The following is a 22,385-nucleotide window of genomic DNA, read 5'->3' as shown; positions in this document are numbered from 1 at the left end:
ACAGGCCATGCTGTTGAGATATATGCTGGCTACTATGCTACTGCTATCAGAAATCAAGAGAAAAAATAAATACATGTGTGAAAGAGAAAAGAGGGTGACAAAGTGTTTGGTGGAAGAGACATACAAAACAAAGAACCTGTGTTCTTAACTATGTTGATACTCATACAGTGAAGGAAAATAACCTTATAATAATAATTGGACTTAAACTGGTATGTCATCAACCATTTTAACTATTACATTGGAGGAGTCTAAGCCAAGACCCAGCATCACATGCAATCTGGCATAAGTGCATACTAACTGAATTAGCTATTTATCAGAATAGCATATCTGTGCTTGTGGCCAGTCATATTAGTTTAGTTTTGACAGTAAATTGACTGTAGATATACATGAGAAACATTTCTGGTCAGAAATAAAAACGTCAAGCACATTGAGAGAAATGCATGGGTATATGTGCTGTATATGGCATTACTCATATTCTCCGCCATGACAACAGAATATTTTTTTTTGGGGGGGGTTGAAACCACAGCAATGCTACTGATTGATGTCAGTGCACATCAACTTAACATAATGAGACACTTCTCCATCTATACAGGGGTGACATACAAAAACATGATTCTAACATTGCACACTCATACAAATTCCAATAAGGTATGCCAGTACTGGCAGATGTGGTGCTGCTGTATAAAAGTTATACAGAATAATTTTTATTGGCACAACTGTTATTACACAAACAGCACATCTTTCACAACACCAGTTATACTTAGTCTCTTAAGTGGTTTAGTCGGCTCCTCTGCCTCTCCCTGTTCTTTTCAGTATCTGCAGGGGCTAGAGACATAACCAGGGAAAAATGTGATAGTGGATGCTGACATGAATTGACTGGATCTTTATCTAAATGATGGTATGCTTACAGCACTGACTGTGCTCTAACTGTTGCCATCCATCGACCAAAGAGATCAGGCTTCTGTTAACTCAAGTCACTGCTGTGGTGACAACACTGAACCCTCATGAGTGAGATGCCAGTAGCATAGGTGATGGCTGTGGCCAAACTATTCCAAGCATCTGCCTTATACTTTGATCCAGAGTACAGCTACTACAGCACCCCCTACCTGAAATGCTTATGAATGATACCCAGAAAATCCTTGGGCTCCTCACATTACCTCTATGCTACAAAAGGAGCACAGCCTTCAGCTTCCATAGTCATACCTGTCTCATTTTGTGCCAATAGCTATGCTAACATGATCTTGCTAATAAGGGAAAAGATGTATGTTTTATCTGGGCCTGAATACATTTCATAAATTAACTATTACACATATTTTATGGATGATATATTCTTTATATGGACAGGTACAGGAATCCAGTTGTCTAGTTTTACTGAGTATCTTAATAAAACTACTGTTTTTTAGAAGTGTCAATGTAGTGATGATTTTTTTTAGATATAATGATATATAAAATTATTGAAAGGTGAATTAATACTATGTTATATGGCCTACAAAAGAAACACTTATTTATCAATAATATGCATCCAAAACATAAGAAGTTAGTTTATGACATCCTCAAGGTTGATGACCTACAGTGCAGAATTCAAGTGGGTCATGAATGATATGACAGCTGATTTCTTTTTTAAACAGAGGCTATAATGTAGAAATGGTTAAATTAGCTTCTAGTCATGCATTCTAATGTTGGAAAAGTAATGTTAAACCTTTCCTTAGCTAGTAAAAGAATGTTAACATACAAGGTATTTGTCTTAGTATGAATCACCAAATTAGGGTTCCTCTAACTTATTCAAGGAATGTAAATGAGATTTGTAAGATTTTGAAAAGGAAATGGTCTATACTGACAATTTGTAATGAAATTATAGAAATTGTAGGTAATGTTCCATCATTTTACCTATAAATAAGAAGTCCTTAAAGTAACAGCTATATAATAAAAATGAGGTTAAAATACTTGCAAGATCAGTAAAATGGGTACATTCTCATTCTATAGTTGTAATTACTGTGGACATATTATGAAAAGTTCAGAGTTTTTGCATCCTAGTATTGGGAGGGTTTATAAATGTAAGATATATGCTGACTGCAATAGTATGAATATAGTATACTTAGCTAGTTGTCAGGAATGTAGCTGTTTCTATACTGAGAAGATGAACAGGTCTTTAAAGAAAAAAAATGAACATGTGCATGATAACAGAAAAGAGCAAATTTTGGTTGAAGATTTAACTTGTAACTTGTGTATGCTTATGCAATTAGTTCCATCAACTGACTCAACAAGTATCTGTACTAACTCTGGAGGTGCCTTCCCATAGATTGCCAATATCTGTCTGCCAAGAATCAAAATTTTGTGATACTATACCTGAGGGACAGCATACTCCTGTTCTTCTGTCTTGAAGGTGTTCCATCATTGAACCTATGATAGATGCACAGTGCTGCTCAGTTAAGGATGGCTACAACTTTAATAACAATATTAATGTGTGGTTAAACAAAAGAATAATTTGTTCACAATGAAATCTAAGAAGTATGGGACTCTCAAACAGTCATGGGGCAGTTTATAAAAGAAGTTGCTAAAATTCAGAAAGTTGCAAATGGAGAACAGCTCTTTTTTACAGTGTATAAAAGTAAAGCAAATCCCCAAGGGATTACGAAGCTGGAAGTTTCTGACTGGACTCAGAAAACTCAGATTTACATAAGGAGCTTATATCACTATTTGACCAGTAGGGATGAGAACTAATGGAAGTCCTGGTTAAATATAATCAACAGACACTAGATTGGTCGGTAAGTGAGATCACTGATCTTGATCAGGTTATTACAAGTGATTTATTATTTTCTAATTTTGAGGTGCAATATAATAAGATATTTTCGGAAGTAGATAGAACATGTGATGTAATAAAGGGATGGAAAGAGGAAAATATGAATGGGATTATTTAGACTATTTAAATAATAAAGTTTATCCAAAACTTGTTAGACACAATAATTATTCTTTGTCTGTTCCTGTTGTTGAGGAGACAAGGCAACCTATTGAATAGCCAGCAATTCTTTCCCTTTGGAACAACCGACAGTGAGGCATTCACAGAGGATCATGAATCAGAACAGTCAACTCCAGATAGCTCAGGGGTTGAGTCTAGACTATTCTCCACAGTATTCAAAGAGAAATTACAGGACCATGAACAAGAGGGGTAGATATTGACTTATTTTCATGACATTGACTTAATTTTTCACAATACTGATAATGACACAAATTTACCTACTACTGTTCCCAACAAGAATAGTGACTTTAAAGTTATAGTGACTATAAGTATGAACAAGACTATGCTTATTTACTGGCCACAGAATTTTCTTTTGTGCTGGCTTATAGGACTAGTTTAAGAAAAGCTGAGCATGCCAGTGGCTGGGGGAGTGTCAAAACTGCTGAGCATTGTTTACACTAGTGCTGTGGGTTTGCACCACACTGCTTAGCAGTGAAGTAATTACAAAAAAATAGCCTGGGGAAGCAATCAGGTAGAAATGACTGATAAGCCAGTTCAACAGACAATGACCCATTAAACACATAATGATATACCTATCTGGTAGAATGTAGCATAATGAGCCAATCACAGAGGCTGCAACTGCAGCACACCACTATAAAGTATGCATACACCCTACAATCTGATTTTCCCACATACTCTCCACCATTGGAGTACACACTTGGGAATTTTAACTGGCAAAATGCTAGGGGCTGCTGCTGCTCTGCTACCTGTGTATGTGCTTGAGGCTGAGGTCAGTGAAGATGATGATGCTGACAATAGGCCCAGACTGAGAAGGAGAAGAGTGTTCAGGCCAGGATGATCTTCCAGGGGATACATGAGCTGGAGATTGTAGAGCACTACAGGATGGACAGGGACATACTAGAAGAGCTTACTGAGCTCTGCCGCCCTCAACTCAGACCCAGAGTTAATGGGGGGAACCCATCCCAGTGGAAACAAAGGTATGTGCAGCCCATAGTATATTAGCTACAGGTGCTTTTCAAAGACCATTTGGGGATATAATGGGGATCTCACAGGCATCTGCATCCAGGGTACTCCACCAGTTCCTTGATGTCATGCAAGCACATGCCAGTGAGTACATTTATTTACCCTGCACCCCTGAGGAGAAGGTCAGCAATATTCATCTCTTCCACCATGTAGCACACTACCCTGAGGTACTGGGTACCATAGACGGCACTCATGTGCACATCAAAGCACCAGCTGTTGAAGAGGGTAGGGCCTACATCAACTGCAAGGGGTATCACTCCATCAACTGCCAGGTCGTATGCAATGCCCAGGGCATTATCATGAATGTGTGTGCTGGAAGCCCTGACATCTGGCATGCCTCAGAGCTGTATCAGACATGTGCCAGGGGGGACATCCCATATGACCATCTGCTGGGGGATGCTGGCTATGAACTGGAACCATGGATGATGACACCCATCAAAAATTCACACACACCTACCGAAAAATGTCATAATGAGGAACATGCACAAACTAGGAACATCATAGAGCATGTGTTTGTGCTGCTCAAGTCATGGTTCTGCTGCCTCAGCATAGCTGGTGGGGCCCTGCAGTACTCTCCAGCCACATGTGCACACATGTTCACATTATGTGCCATGCGACACAATATGATCCTGTGGAAACAGCTGAGGCAGGAACATCACAGGGAAGGGACACATAGCCCTCCCATCATTGCCAAGGTACCCACAGCCACAGGGGGACTTGGAGGAGGAACCCCCTGAGCCTATCCCTGTAGGCAGAGGCAGGCATACCCAGTATACCATGGCCTTGGCAAAGAGGCAACACATAGCACATGCACTGACAACCTAGGATCCTAGGGACAGACACCTCACTCCAACTCACATACATAGTAAAAAGGATGCCAGCCACACAATACAATCTGCATCTTACCATGTATTGGCTGTATACTGCAGGCATCAGACAGAGACAGCCCTCAAGTACTGTATACTGCAGGCACAAGGTAAGGCACTCTTCTTTACAACAAATGAATGGGGTAGTAGACTGTGTTAGCATTTGTATGAACCTGTCGCATGTGTGCAAGGGAATAGAGTGGGCTACAAGAATAGCTGCAGACAACCAACACTGTAAATGACAACAGGAACTCTCAGTCCAATACTGACTGACCCATAATATGCAGTAGGCCCCAAGCCAGCAAAACCCAATGCAATATGCAAGGGAATGACATACAGCGGGTTCACAGGAGAGATGCTTGACTATCAATGCTAGAGTCTCCTACTCCCAACACACCTGTGTCCCCATACAACTGCAGTCACAGTATGTTTGCAAGGTAATAGCAGCAGACCACACAATCCTGGGCTGTCCCAATCAACCTGGTGACATTTACCATTTCCCCAATATGCAGGGGTCAAAGTGCTATGTTTGTCTGTGGTTGATAGTGTCAGGAAGTAAACTGTACTGTCTGGTGGCTGTCGTGGCTTAGTGGGTTCGCACATTACCATGGTTGATGGGGTGCATGGTTCAAGACTGGCTGCACCATATGTTTTGCATCTATGGTAGGAGTTCTACAGACTGCCCATATGTCAGTATTTATTGTTGCAAGAAAGCTGGACAAAAACAGAGACAATGGAGGGACAGGGGGGCACAGATATGGACAGTACACAGCCCTGAGTAGCCTAGATGGTGGCTAGTAGAACAGCGGGTTGTAATAAGTCAGTGTAGCACCAAGATATAAAGGCTGTCACGTAACTGTGTCAGAACTTACAACAAGTCAGTGGGCACCATCCATACCTCACAAATGTGCAGAGTTTAACAGAATGTCCACATTTATGGCTCATATATCTGCTCTGTTTCTCATAACATTTTCAGTTTTCTGGCCAACTATTGTCAAATCATTAAAGGTTGCTGTGAGAAACTTATTACAGACAGTTGAGATGCAGACTTCATACCCATTGGAAAATGCATGCTAATAGTGCTGGGATACAATACTCATTTGCTTCTGGTGAGAGAAGAAGCAAAGGAGTATTGTATCCCAACAGAATGAATCTGTGCTGAGACCAGCATTAGTAGTAGCCAGGCAGTAGCCATTCCTACAACTCCCCTCTTTTCATCATTCTTGACAAGCTAGTTCTTTATTTTTTAGTAAGTACTGCTTGATATATTTCTAACTTCAGAATATCTGCCTAAATACTTCACCCTTAAATTTTCAGGCTCTATGTATTAGTTTCCCCTCAAGTGCTTGGCAGTGCTCTGTACAGACTCAGACACCTTGAATGACATTTTTCCTGTAAAAGGACTAAATAAGGAAACAGCTCCAGTACTTATTAATAATGACCATCCCTCCTGGCATGTCTAATGGTCAGTTCCCTGTGCTATCTCCTATTAACCTGGTGAACTTGGGCATTGTGAGGCAGTGTAGCAATTGCCTCATGTACACAGACAACCCACTCCTCTTACATCCCTACACTCAAACTTGTGAGAGATGCACTTATATATTCAAACTGGAAGCCATGCACTCTCAAGTAAAGACCGGAATAGCTGGTCAAGAGGAGTAGGTCAACACCTGCACCACACCACATGCAACACATAGCCCTCTAGAACACCCACCGTCACAGCTCTCACAAAAAATACAAACCACACACCCACCTTCATGGAGGCTCTCAATAGAAATCTGCCCAAACAGCAGAGACCTCCAAGGCAGAAACACACTCAACCACCACAACACAGCACAAACCACAAGACACATAGCTCACCTACACAGTGTGTCCCTCAACCTAAGCCCCTAAGGCAAAACAGCTTGCCCAATACGCTAATCATAGGTGACTCAATAGTGAGGCACATTGATGTCCAGCTCACTAGGTTAAATAAGGAGAAGGTAACAGTAAACTGTCTATCAGGTGCTAGACTCCAACACATATCACATGTAAGACCAAAATCAGGAATACAACTCACAGCTAAAGGTGCCTCTCACCAAAATGAAAGAGAAAAGCCGAACAACAAAAGTAAGAGACACCAACACGATCCAATGTCTTCACTATTAACAAAGTCTAAGCACAAGACTCCATATAAAATCAAAAATACTCTTTAATACAGAATGAATAAGTGCTTTCGCGTAGTACAGAGCATCTGAAGAAGCGTAGATCTGTACTACGCGAAAGCGCTTATTCATTCTGTATTAAAGAGTATTTTTGATTTTATATGGAGTCTTAGACTTTGTTAATAGTGAAGACATTGATCGTGATGTCTCTACTGTTGTTCTATATCACATGTACTCAGGTCACTCTACAAGTACAAGTATGACTCTGTCACTGTCCATGTGAGTCTGAATGACCTGAGATGCACCTCCCTGGGCTACATGAAAAGAGACATGGAGGAGCTCTTGGATTATGTAGCCCAAGCAGGTATGACCCTATCCCTGAGCAGCATCCTAACATCGCCCAGAACGATACCACAGTACAAGCAGAAAATTATTGACTTCAACAATTGGCTAAGTTTCTGGCATCATTCTAAGGAGATCCAGTATCGGTTTGCTTGGGATGACATGACTGACAGACCTTGATGCTTTGCAGAGATGGTCTGCATCTGTCTCCTCTGGGTTTCAGGATACTGGCTAAGGCTCTTGCCAACCCTATAGATCCAAAGACCAAATTACCACCATAACAGCTATAAATAAATGCAGTCTGAGGGTCATGCTGCTCAATGCTAGAAGTCTAAATCTCAACATGCACTTGCTCAAAGCACTCCTCAAAATGGAGAACATCGACATTTGTGCTGTAACAGAGACCTGGTTTAAAGCAGAAAGCACTCCTGCACTACCAGGCTATAACTCATTCCACACCTTTCGGCCCCAGAACATGGACCGAAGCTCCAAAGGTGGTGGTGTCTCCATATTAATAAAAGATATGCACACCTCCAGACTAGTAGCCCAGCATAATGCATCTGAGATACTTCAGGTGCAACTAAAATTGGATAAGATGGCAATTCAGGTTGTAGCCTGCTATAGGTTCCCAAACATGTCCCAAGACTCTCACTACACTTTCCTAAGCACCCTGGAAACTATTAGGGTCTAACCCAATACGCTCATACTAACTGACTTCAATTACCCTTCCATCAACTGGGAAAACTACACATGCACCAATACACTGGCCCAATGCTTCCTGAAATTCATCAATTCCAATGCCTTGGACCAGCTCATTCTTACCCCCAATAGAGGAAGCAATATCCTTGACCTGGTCAATACTAACATGGGCAACTGTTGCTCTACACAAATAGTCAATTCTTCCCTGGTTAGCTCCAACCACAAACTAATCACCATGGAAATCCACATGTCACCCATACCCCCTGCAAAGGAAACCAGCATGAAAACTTCTCTAAAGCTGACTTAAAAAACAGAGGTGTCTAACTTCATGGCACCCATGTCAATGGAAAACAGATGCATGACTGATGAATCATACAACAATGCACTGTATGAACAAGTACATAAATGCATGGAACTAGCCATACCCAACAGAGCCAAGATGCTCTCCTCCAAAAAAAGGAAGCCAATCTGGTGGTCCCCTGCCATTAATAAACTCTACAATAGAATGGAGAAGCTGTTGCTGAAAAAGGTGAAGGTCCAAGGCTGGAAAAACTCCCTTATTAGCTTCAACAAAAAGTTGAGATCCCTCATCAAAACCTCTAAAGCCAGGTATGAAGGCAGAATTGTGGCAGACACTAAAAACAACCACAAAGCCTTCTATAGTTATATCAACAATATCCATGACAATACCCAGGTTTGCTCTGAGTTACTGCACAATGGTACCCCCTATACTGAGCCAACAGATATTGCCAACATACTAGCTGACAGATTCAGTGCCAACTTTACCCCTCTCTCCCCCACAAAGGACCAATCACAATACTGGAGGAATGCCAGGCACCCAGCATTACTGCAGCACAGGTTAAAGCTGTATTGTCCAAGACCAAGAAAACAGCTTCCATGGGACCCGACAATATCCCTGGATGTGTTCTACATGAACTACAAAGTGAACTTGCACCACATCTGTGTGCCCTGTTCAATCCCAGCGTCACCTAGGCTTTGTCCCTACTAAATGGCGCACTGCTACTGTCATCCCTCTCCATAAAGGGGGAGTGACTAGAGACCCTGGGAATTATTGCCCTATTATCTTGAAGAGTCTGATATGTATGGCTATGGAGTGCATCATCATGGACCTAATTAACAAGGATATAGGGAATCTCCAAACTCTAGATCCCACTCAATTTGGTTTTGTGAAATGTATATCATGCCTGCTTTTATACAGCCTACCTCGATCTGACCAAGGCATTTTGATACCATTCCCCACTCAGGAATTATTGATAAACTCAGCAAACTAGGCATCAACCCCTATGTTACTAGGTGGGTTGCAAATTAGCTCACAGATAGAACCTACAGTGTAAAAGTAGTGGACTCCAAGTCAGACTGCTGACCAGTCATGAATGGAGTCCCACAGGGATTGGTCCTGGGTCCTCTTCTATTTGGCATCTACTTCTCAGAAGTCCAGGCCAACACAAAGGGACTCTGGCTGACCAAGTTCACAGATGACTGCAAGCTGGGAGCCATTATTAACTCCCAAGTGATGTAGACATCCTACAGAAAGGCCTCACTGAGAAAAAATATTGGTGTCAAAACCATGGTCTTAAGCTTAATGCCAAAAAATGCATTGTCATCCCCTTTAGGAAAAACTCATTTCCCACTAATTACCACATTGATGGGAGCCCACTGAACACTGAAGGTGTTATAAGAGATCTGGGTACACAGGTTGACAGCAACCTCTCCTTCGACCACCACATTCCACTGTGGTCAGAAAGTCTTTCTATGTGGCACATCTCATTACCAAGGGTATTGTATCTAGGAAGAAAGAGATCACCATCTCCCTATACTCTTCCCTCATTAGGCCAGTCATCAAGTATAATGCCCAATTTGGCATGTACCTCACTAGACGGTTTCACTTTAGAACCCTGAAATAAGACAATCCTGATTTTCATAAAATTTCATAATCTGGAAGCCCAAAATCCTGAAAATTCAAAATCCTGAAAACTCAGAATCCTGAATACCAAAAGACTGAAAACACACAGGATACATATACTGACTATTGAGAACACAAACAAGATTACATTCCACAAAATATAAGCAGGGGGCAAGTTCCTGCTACTTAAATATATCAGCTCCAAGATTACACTTCACTACACTACACTATCATGAGTTATGTTGCAGTATACCAAGTTAAAAGGGAATGTTACTAAGGTTACAACAGGCAGTCATAAACACATGTGATGGTATGTTTGCCATTTTGTTCTGTGGAGTACAATCTTGGAGTTTATATATTTAATTAGCAGGGGGTGTGGCGGATGTAGGGGGGCTTTCCCCCCTGCCCATACTTGGGGAAAAGTGTTATCCTCTGTCTTGTATGCCTTTCTCTTTGTCCTTGTACTGGAATATTGTCATTCTTTGGGTCCTGTATATTTTCAGTATTTTGTGATTTAGGGTTTTGAGTTATCAGGATTTTGAATTTTCAGGAGTTTAGGTAACGTATTATGAAGTTCAGGATTGTGATATTTCAGGATTCTGAAATGAAACCCAATAGACACATGAAACAGCTGGAAAAGCCACAAAAGTACCTCATGAATAGGATCCTAGGCCTTAAACACATGTCCTACATGGACAGACTCAAAAAACTCCAAGTTTTCTCTGTCTCATATTGTCTACTAAGAGGCGATCTCTGCTTGACTTATAAAACCATGTCTGACCCAGCTCTGTTAGAAATGCTACATCTAAAGAAATCCCAATCCCTCCACATCACATGCTCCAGAGACCTCAATCTCATTACCACAATCAACAGAACATGCTGGAGGAACAGGTTCATAACAGAAAGGCCTCACTGAGAAAAATGACTGGTGTCAAAACCATGGCCTTAAGATTAATGCCAAAAAATGCGTTGTCATCCCCTTTGGGAAAAACTCATTTCCCACTAATTACCACATTGATGGGAGCCCACTGAACACTGAAGGTGTTATAAGGGATCTGGGTACACAGGTTGACAGCAACCTCTCCTTCAACCACCACATTCCACTGTGGTCAGAAAGTCCTTCTATGTGGCACATCTCATTACCAATGGTATTGCATCTAGGAAGAAAGAGATCACCATCTCCCTATACTCTTCCCTCATTAGGCCAGTCATCAAGTACAATGCCCAATTTGGCATGTACCTCACTAGACAGTTTCACTTTAGAATCCTGAAATATCACAATCCTGAATTTCATAAAACTTCACAATCTGGAAGCCCAAAATCCTGAAAATTCAAAATCCTGAAAAATCAAAATCCTGAATACCAAAAGACTGAAAACACACAGGATACATGCACTGACTATTGAGAGCACAAACTAGATTACATTCCACCAAATATAAGCAGGGGGCAAGCCTCTGCTACTTAAATATATCAGCTCCAAGATTACACTTCGCTACACTATCATGAGTTATGTTGTAGTATAACAAGTTAAAAGTTAAAAGTTAAAAAGTTAAAATCCCAATACCTCCGCATCACACGCTCCAGAGACCTCAACCTCATTACCACAATCAACAGAACACGCTGGAGGGACAGGTTCATATCCCAAAGACTACCCATTCTCTGGTATAGACTTCCCATACATGTCAAGCAGAGCACCTCACTGTCCCTCTTCAAGAGAAATCTTGATGAGTGGATGGGAAATAGAAAGTTCACCCCGGGGATCACTCCAGTGGCTCTACTTGATAGAGGCACTGGGAACTAATGTTGTGTAGCATGATGCCAGGGCACTTCTATGGGCTAGGCTTGTAAAGGCTCCAGGGGCATTAGCCTAGTACACACCTATGAACCTATGAATACAAAACCAGTCCACCAACTGTCTAAGTCTGTAAGAGCAATATTAAAATCCTGTCCCCATGTTTGGACCTATGTCCCACCATTATATATGGCCCTGTCCACATTAATGGCTGTAAGAGTTTGAGAGGTACGGGCAACACGTAGCCTTATAATAACAGTATAACACAAACCATCTATAGACCACAACAGATGTATGGGGCACTATGCTGGACAACCTGCAAAACAGGTACAGTCAGAGGTGTGAAGTTTGTAACCCTATGTGTGGTGTTACATCTCTTACTGCAGCCACAGCATTCCTTCAACTACATAGAGCAGCAACTGTAGACAAAGCCAGGAACTGGAGCAGGGCAGGACCAAGGCCCACATATAAGGGGAAGGAGGAACTACTGACCAGACAAATTTAGAAAGTGCAGAATACAACTGTTCATGTAGTAGCATAGGTTTCCTGCAGTGTATGGAGTCAGTGACCCAAATGTCTGTCAGCATTTCCTCACATCAGCCTATAATGATCTGCCACTGATGTACCAAGAAATCACAGTGCTATGTGAAATGTACCAGACATATTATGCAACACTCTCTTCAATCTAATACACACTGTACACACCCTAGATATGGGTCAGATGTTATGGACAGCATGCATCCAGGAAATCCCTTAGGCATTATATCAGGGAGGTGCTGGACCATTTCTCCAGGTTCAGCAGACAATTGGCTGTAGCACAAAATATCCTGCACTGGAGTACAGGTAGGTCTGCCCTGGAGTCCCATTGTATTTAATGATGGTCATACTGGGCATGCTCCTACACTTAGCTAATTTTAGCCCATGTCTGAACCCACATCTGACTATAGAACTGTGATGTCCCTACATTTCTGTCTATGCAGATAGTTATGTATACCTCAACTGTCTCTCTCTAGCCCCATCAGACATGATCACTCTTATCTATCTGTATATGGCACCTATAAGATATATCTAGATCTGTTGAGTTTAATATAGACACATGCACACACCCACATCCACACACACATATATATATTTATATATATAAATATATATATATATATATATATATATATATATATATATATATATATGTATCATATATGGATAGGCAAACAGAGGGGGAGAGAGACAGAGAGAGAGAGACTCAGAAAGGCATATAGTGATGTAGTGCTGCAGCCACTTGTACACCAATTGTAACCAGTGGAGGTGAGCTCTAATGTGTAATAGTAGGTAGGTAGGGGTTGTAATCTCACATCAGCTGCCGTGTGTGTGTGTGTGTGTGTGTGTGTGTGTGTGTGTGTGTGTGTGTGTGTGTGTGTGTGTGTGTGTGTGTGTTTGTGTGTGTGTGTGTGTGTGCGTGTGTGTGCGTGTGTTTGTGAGTGTTTGTGTATATATTCAACATACAGCAGAATACACACACCCAACAGGCCTCTATCTGTGCAATGGTCACTTATTTTACAGCCCTGTAACAGGGGTCTTCCACAACAGTGACCATCCTGTCAACAGCTACTGTCATCCAACCCAACAGCAGTGGCAGACCTTATCCAAGTGCATAAGCACTGTGGCACATGTAGTAACTACATAGCATTATAGTGTATGTAGCTAGATAGGTAGTGGTTCTACTCCCCACAACAGCAACTCAGTGAGTTTTTGTGCATGTGGGTAAGTATATCCCCTTGTAGCTATGTGCATTTCTTGTCTATGTGTGTGCAATACCAATACATTTAAAAGCTTGTGAATACCTGTGAAGCCCCCACCCATTGGCCTGCTTTACAGAGCCTGCTGATGTCATCAACCTTAGATTTACAGTTACACACTCTCGAAACCCATAAGCTCTGTGACACATGCTATAAGTATGTAGCACTATAGTGTATACAGCTAGATAGATAGTGGTTCTAATCCCAATAATAACAACTCAGTGCATGTGTGTAAGTATGTCCCCCTGCAGGTGTGTGCAATGACAATAAATTTTAAGGCCTGTTCCATCCTGTTAACCCCCCATTGGATTACTTTACAGGGCCTGCTGGTGTCATCCACCTCAGATGCACCATTAGACATTCTCCAGATACATAAGCTCTATGGTGCATGTGATAAGTATGTAGCACTGTAGTACATACGACTAGATAGGTAGGGGTTATAATCTCATAGCTGGTAACTCTGTGAGTGTTTGTGTGTGTGAAGCATGTTCCCTGTAGCAATGTGGCTGCCTTGTGTATGTGACAGTTATACCATTTGAGGGCCTGTTCCACCCTGTTCATCTCCATTGGATTACTTTAGAGGGCCTGTTGGTGTTATCCACCTTAGATGAACCATTAGACACTCTTCAGGTGCATGCAATAAGTTCATAGTACTGTAGTACATGCAACTAGATAGGTACGGGTTCTAATCTCATAATGGGAAACTCTGTGAGTGTGTGTGTGTGTGTGTGTGTGTGTGTGTGTGTGTGTGTGTGTGTGTGTGTGTATGTGTGTGCAAAGCAGCATATCCCTTGTAGCAGTGTGGCTGTCTTCCCTGTGTTTGTGTGAAATGGTTATACCATTTTAAGGGCTTGTGCAAACCTAATAATCCCCCAGTGGCAACCTTTACAGCACCTGCAGATATCCTCCACCTAAATAGTAGTGTTCAACACTACAAAAACATATAAGCTCTGTGGTGTAAGCAATGTGCATATTGCACTATAGTATGTACAACTAGACAGGTAGGAGTTCCACTCTCACCAAGGGCAGTTTCTGTGTGTGTGTGTGTGTGTGTGTGTGTGTGTGTGTGTGTGTGTGTGTGTGTGTGTGTGTGTGTGTGTGTGTGTGTGTCTGTGTCTGTGTGTGTCTGTGTGTGTGTGTGTGTGTGTGTGTGTGTGTGTGTGTGTGTGTGTGTGTGTGTGTATGCGTGTGCAAAGCAGCATATCCCTTGTAGCAGTGTGGCTGTCTTCCCTGTGTTTGTGTGAAATGGTTATACCATTTTAAGGGCTTGTGCAAACCTAATAATCCCCCAGTGGCAACCTTTACAGCACCTGCAGATATCCTCCACCTAAATAGTACTGTTCAACACTACAAAAACATATAAGCTCTGTGGTGTATGCAATGTGCATATTGCACTATAGTATGTACAACTAGACAGGTAGGAGTTCCACTCTCACCAAGGGCAGTTTCTGTGTGTGTGTGTGTGTGTGTGTGTGTGTGTCTGTGTGTGTGTGTGTGTGTGTGTGTGTGTGTGTGTGTGTGTGTGTGTGTGTGTGTGTGTGTGTGTGTGTGTGTGTGCATGTATATCCCCTTGCAACAGTGTTTCTGTGCAATGGCCAACATCTGTCCTGCCATGCAGGCTGCAGTCCATGTTTGGCCACATGTGTCCTGTGAAAACAACTAAAACAATACATAGGTCCCAAGAGTGTAGGACAACAAACATTTCCTACATGTGTGTAATAGTTGCATAAAGTAGTCATTTTACATCAGAAACACCTTAATGTTCTGAGGCATAGCATAATGTATGGAAATGCTACAAAAATAAGATGTCATATTGGCAGACCAAGAGAAGTCCTGTCCTTTGCACTTGCCATGGGTATGGTTTGTCTTGCCAACTCTTACGATACTACATGAAGTGTCCCACATTGGACATTTGTTAAGGTGGCATCCCTGCTTTGTGTTGCCTATGTGTGTGTGATATGTATACATGTCGAGGCCCTGTGAGTAGACGCTGCCCCTAAATACCGACATGTATCTAGGCATGAATGCTAACTGCCACCACCCACATTTGTAGGTACTGACTAAGGCTGTGGCAACTGTCACTTGTGGACTGTCTGTCACTGAGCCACCAAATTATGTTAACACACTGCAACAGGGTCTTCCATTGGGTACAGACTGGTGCCAAAGTCCTGGCCTCAAGCTAAATGCAGAAAACAGTGCCATCATACCATAGAGCAAGTACACGGCCTCACTGTTTGCCACATCATTGGCAACCCCATAAATACACAACCTGTGTTGAAACACCTGGGTACTCAGTTTGATAACAATGTCGCATTCAACCATCATGTAGTGGCACTGGCAGAAAGGCCTTGTTCGTGGTTCAACTCATATGTAAAGGGAGGGCATACAGACAAAAGGTGGACATTACCTCTGTATAGTCCTCAGTCAGTAGAAAAATAATTTAGTACAATGGCCTGTCTGATATATACCAATCCAGACAGCTGCACCAACTGGAAAGGCCATGGTAATACCCACAAAGGGTATTACCTGATGGAGAGATGAAAAATCAGCAAGCAAAGGAGAGCAGTAGTGCTGAAACTGACTTCATCCTCAAGTCTTGGTGAGTACCTCCGCGAGGTGGACCCTGTTTTTCAAAAAAATCTCACCAAGGTGACACTAATATATAGACTGCATTTATATAGCATATATCATGGACAGAAGAAAATAAAAAATAAAAAAATGATAGCTGGGCGCACAAGACTCAGGATAAAAAAGTGCCCAATCCTGGTAGGCACACTGGTGCCAGAATTGGAAAAAATGACAGTGTAGAATCCTCAAAATATGGAAACATTCCTACAATAGGCCGAGGCTCAGGGGGAGGATGGCCCCCATGTCATAGAAGGAAGTAGCAGTTCACAAAAACAACAAAAATTGATTGGCCAAAGAAGAGTCATAAAGACAATACAGTGGACTATTGAGGATAAGAAATTATGTATTGCAATAAGTACGTGACACTGCAGTACATACAACTGGATAGGTAGGGAGGTAGGGGTTTGAATCCCAATGCTGCCAACTGTCATACTATATATATATATATATATATATATATATATATATACATATATATATATATATATATATATATATATATATATATATACACATATATATATATATATATATATATATATATATATATATATATACAAAATGTGTGTTGTGAGTGATGCATAATCTATGCAGAGGTTGGTTATACTGTTTTGAGGCCTGTTAACCCCTTCCCCATGGCATTATGTCACAGGGCCTTTTGATTTCATCCACCTTAGATGCACCATTTTAATCTCTGCAGGCTGTACCACTCCACTGTACAACTTATTGCAGAATGACTAGATGTTTGTCACATATATGTGGTCCATGTCTCATACAAAAGGGATTTTCTGTCAAATCATTGTCAAATAATTGAGGGTTGACGTCAGGAATATTGACAGATATATGCATTTCATATGTCATACCCTACTGAAAGGTCATGCTAATGCAAAACCTTTTACACTATCAGTTGTCTAGATATGTAAGAGAAATATGTGAAAAGTGTCCCTGTATTTTGTGAGTGTATCCCACAATTAATGAAGGCTTTGTCCAGGTTAATTGGTGTATGACACTGTCAGGTATGTTTCCAGCAGGTAATCACCATGCCGCATGTGCTAGGTATGTAGCACTATAGCACAGACAACTAGATACATAGGGATTATAATCAGAATACTGTCAACTGTATGAATGTAAGTGTTTGTGCATGCATATCCACTGTAGCAGAGTGTCTGTCATGTATTTGTGTGTGCGCGTGTGTGCGTGTGTGCATGTGTGTGTGTGTGTGTGTGTGTGTGTGTGTGTGTGTGTGTGTGTGTGTGTGTGATAGTTATACCATTTAGTGTGCCTGTTTCACCCTGATAGCTCCCCATTGGCAACCTATTCAGGGTCTACAGATGTCATCCACCTTAGAAGCGAAGATACACATTTTATAAATCAGTATCACTGTTGCACGTGCAATATTTATGTCAGTATGTAGTGTAGGTAACTAGATAGGTAGGTCTTCTAAACACAAAAGTGCCCACTCTGTGTGCATGTGTGTTTCAATGCATGTCCATGTGCAGCATTGTGTGTGTGGGTGAGATAGTTATAACATTATTAGGGCTTGTCAAACCCCCAGTGGGAATCCTTACACCACCTGCATATGTCAACTACCTGAATAGTAGTGGCAGACACACCTGCACTATGTAGGCTCTGTGGCACTTGCATCATGTATATCAACAACATAGGTAAAAATAGCCAAGTAGGGGTTGTACTCCCAACAATGGTAGTATATGGTTGGTGTGTGTGTGTGTGTATGTATTTATATCCCCTTGCAGTGGTGTGACTATGTTAGGGCCACCAACATACCTCTCAAACCATTATAGAAGGACATCTGGATAAAGACATACAGAAGAGTTGGACAAAGGCCAAATATTAGGCTCAATCTTAACATATTGCAGTGACACACATAAAAATTAGACAGCATAGCAGTTTGTGCATTGGCATGCATCCCCTAAAGGTTATGTTTTCTGACATGACAATATACATAATCATTCTTTAACGTTACTCTGTCATGTTTTGACACATATCTGCCACAAAACCACAATTTCATGGGGAATGGAACAAACGTATGTGGCAAACATCAGGACATTTTGCCAAATTATGTAGAGGAGAGAGGTATGGCCACCATGTGTTCCACCCTGCAAGTTGCAGTCCATGTTTGGCCAGGTGTCACCTGTGACAATGACTTAAGCAATACAGAGGTCCCCAGAGTGTAAGACAACAAACATACCCTTAACATTGTCTACTAGCTGTATAAAGCAGTTATTTCACATCAGAAGCATCTGAATATTATGACAAATAGCATAAGCAAAGGTAATGTGACTCTAAGATCCTGTCATATTAGCAAACCCAGGGAAGTCCTGCCAGTTGCACTTCCGATGGGTATGGTATATCCTGGCAACTGTCTCGGTACTGCAAGATGTGTAACATACTCCACATTTGACAAGATGGTGAACCCAATCTGTGTTGCATATGTGTGTGTAATATGTAGACCTGTGGAGGTCCTGTGATCAGCTGCTGCACCCAATGACCCATACATATGTAGGCATGATTGCTAACTGCCATCCCATACATATGTAGGTACTGTACAAGGCTGTGTCCACTGTACATAGTGTTCTGTCTGTCATAGACACACAAACTGCCTTTAACATACTGCTATGGGGTCATACAGTGGGTATGGAATGGTGACAATGTCCTGGACTCAAGCTGAATGCAGACAACAGTACCATCATACCATATGTCATGGACATGGCCACACTATGTCTCACATCAACGGCTGTGCCTTTAACACACAGACAGTGTTGACAGACCTGGGTACTCAGGATGGTAACACTGTCCCATTCAGGCAACAAGCAGTGGCAGTGGTCAGAAAAGGCTTGTATATGCTTTATCACATTGCTAAAGGGACTTCATCCAGGGAAAAGGTGGACATTACCTCTAAAGTCCTCAGTCATTGCTACAGTACATTATCATCATGGCTGTTCTGGAATGTTCCTCTGCAGCAGCAGCAAGTGAAAAGGCTAAGTTAACACCCACAAATGTTATCAATGGCCTTCAACACCTGTTGCATGCAGATATCTCAGATTCAGTACTGCCCGACTCTGTATCTGACAGGTTTACCACAGGTGGGCTGTGGCATGCCTAGATGGTAATGTTGTGCTCAGCCCTTCAACATCTGCCCCAAATATGTGAGCATAACTCTAAGCATTACCAGCACAACAGGCCAGAATCACATCTGAGACAGCAAAATTATCTGCTGAAGAAACATATTTGTCTACCACAGGCTGCCCTTTTTCAGGAAAGCACACCCCATTCATGTCAAACACAGTACCAAGCAAACCATCCTCACTTGCATCAAGATTGAGGTAGGTGACACACTCCACCATATTGCATACGCACCGCTGTCTCTCACCAACAGGTACTGTCATGAGTCTGTCACAGTACCTGTAGGTGTTCCTGACATGACATGTGCAGTCCTGGACTATATGCAGTCAGATAGGAGTGAGCACATTGATTATGTGTCCCAGGCAGGTATGTCCCTAGCCTTAAACAACATTCTACTGTCACCCAGAGAGATGGTGCAATACAGTCATGAAATGGTTGGCCTTAATATGTGCCCCTTTCATTGTGAGATATTCCCAGTGTACCAGTACCTATGATTGTGGGATGATATGATAAACAGACCACAATGCTCTGCAGGTGATGGCCTCCAACTGTCTTCACAGTTCTTCATGGGTCTGGCACTGGTTGTTGGCAGCCTATAATGACCTCATTGGTAACTGTGGTGAGGTAATCAATACCAACATACAACGGTCAGTGTGGCACACATTGAAGGCCATGCTGCCAAATGGTAGAGGTGTGTACATGACTCAGACCTCATTGCAAGCATTCTTAACCCTAGGAACTGCAGACATCTGTGCAGTCACACACACCATGTTTCACAGCTGCAGAGAGCACCCCTACCTTATCTGGTCAAGCATCCTAACATACAATTGTAACATAATGGGGAAGCCAGTAATGGCATGGGTCATGGTGTTTTAGTAAATATGAGACACATAAACACCTCCACACTGTAAAGCCAGTAAGATGCATTGGGGACACTGCATGGGTAGTTCACCACTGACAGCACACACCTATGCAAATGACAGCTAGTTGCCAGCCACCACAAGTGACCACTAATCCCATTCTGCCTATATGGACAACATCAACTGTATCAGGAGTCATGTCTGTACCCTGAATCTGGGTCACTTCAATTACTGTAACATGCATTGTAAGGCGTATCCATGACAGCACACAATTGCCCGGAGAGATGTCATCAGTCCGATTAAAAACACCTCAGTGCAGTCAGGGGCTACCCTCACATGAGTTGAAGGTGTAGTGCAGTTGGCAATACATAACAGAGGTTACCACTGCAGCATACCTACAGTGTCATTATCTACAACAACACTAACATCAAGTGGTCACATTTGCACTCACCATTTCCAACAATATCCATCTAGCTACAGTCAGCCATACATACATTCCATGTGGTACATCCTCCTGGGGGGTGTATACACAGCCACACAGCTCCCAACATCTCATGAAAGACTGGCAGCAATAGGCACACATAGACACAAGCACTATATGTGCATTTCTATAGATACATGTAGTATACTATACACTACAAGCATGCACCTTCATCTGCTAGGATATGTACACCTGTCTGGTGGACATCTGCAATACATACTGTCCATAACAGGGATGACATACCACTGTCCAACACAAAGTAGGGGCAGTTGCTCATTTTGGAGTAATGTCTCCATAGCTTGTATGTAAGATTGGGATCAGTCCTGCACACCTGCACCACAAACAATGAGCTTACTTTGTCTACATCCACTACAGACAGTCCTCTCCCCTACTGCACATATGTCTGCAACAGCACAGGATGCACCTGCATCTGCTCACTTGTGGTGGTCATGGACAACAGCTATACCAGTGCTGTTGGTATGGCATACTGGATGGTTGACACAGTCGGTTTAGGTGCCACCCCCTCTCTTCACCATCAATACATCAGGATATCCACAAGAACTCACCCGTCTCCTAAATGTGGGGAACGGTTTACCACTGTTAGCTGAATGTCATGGTATACATCTGCCATGGGACACAACCACATCACAGGGTGCATCCTACACGGCCCAAACCATAACTTTGTAATCCATAGGGTACTGCATTCAGGGGGGGGTGCCCACTGCCATTGTCCCAGATGTTTGATGGATGAGTACTGTTACCCCTCCAGAGTATGGTGTGGTGTAAACCACTCAGTTACATGATACACCAAGCAGCCTAACTATGCTCTTCTGCAAGGCCATGGCACAGTTTATATTGGAACCCATTAACCATGACATTGGCGACCTGCACACACTCCATCACAGACAGTTGGGCATTGTCCAGGAAGGGGTCATGTCTGTTATACTTGGTTGACTTGTATGATACAGTCACCATATGCATGGACCGGGGAGTGACACTACAAACCACTTACCTTGACCTGGACAAACCCTGTGTTGGCAAAACCCACCTACCCATTATAGATACAACACTTCCATGTATACATCACACCATATATTACCATAGTGGTATCACAGTGGTGTGCAGACATGACCCACCTATGCCACATAGGAGAATCCTCTCCAAATGGTTTACCCATATTTAGCAGAGTAATCTGTTCTGTGTACTGCCCTCTGTTATGTGTGATGTACACCCCTGAGGTGCAGGGAACACCCATTACCCTATGTACAACCATGTCTGCAGATGACTGCATGCTGTGTGCCATCGCCAGATTCCCTAATGATGTGGACATCTCCCTTTGGAGGGTGTCACATAGATATTGACTGTTAACAGACACATGGACTCAGGCCGCATACCACAATATCCATTGTCAACCACTTTGAGGAGACTGATGTCCACACTTATTATCACAGTACTAAATACATCCTAGGCACGCAATTGGTCATGAGGGATCTCTGGACACAGGTGTTTGGCACCAGGACCTATCATTACAAGGTTGCATCTAATGTAAGGTAATGCTGCTACATGAGCCAAGACATACATATGTGCATGCCATCAGGGGACATGGGGTGTAAACAAACCTGTATTCCCCCAATAAGGCCTTGTTTTGTCTGATTCCCTATTCATAATCCACATCACATAGCACATGCAGTAGCTGGGGACATCAATGA

This window comes from Protopterus annectens, chromosome 10.part0 (assembly GCF_019279795.1).
Source record: "Protopterus annectens isolate FY-2018-M chromosome 10.part0, PAN1.0, whole genome shotgun sequence".
NCBI lineage: Eukaryota > Metazoa > Chordata > Ceratodontiformes > Protopteridae > Protopterus > Protopterus annectens.
The sequence above is the reverse complement of the archived record's forward strand: the minus strand, read 5'-3'. Positions refer to the sequence as shown.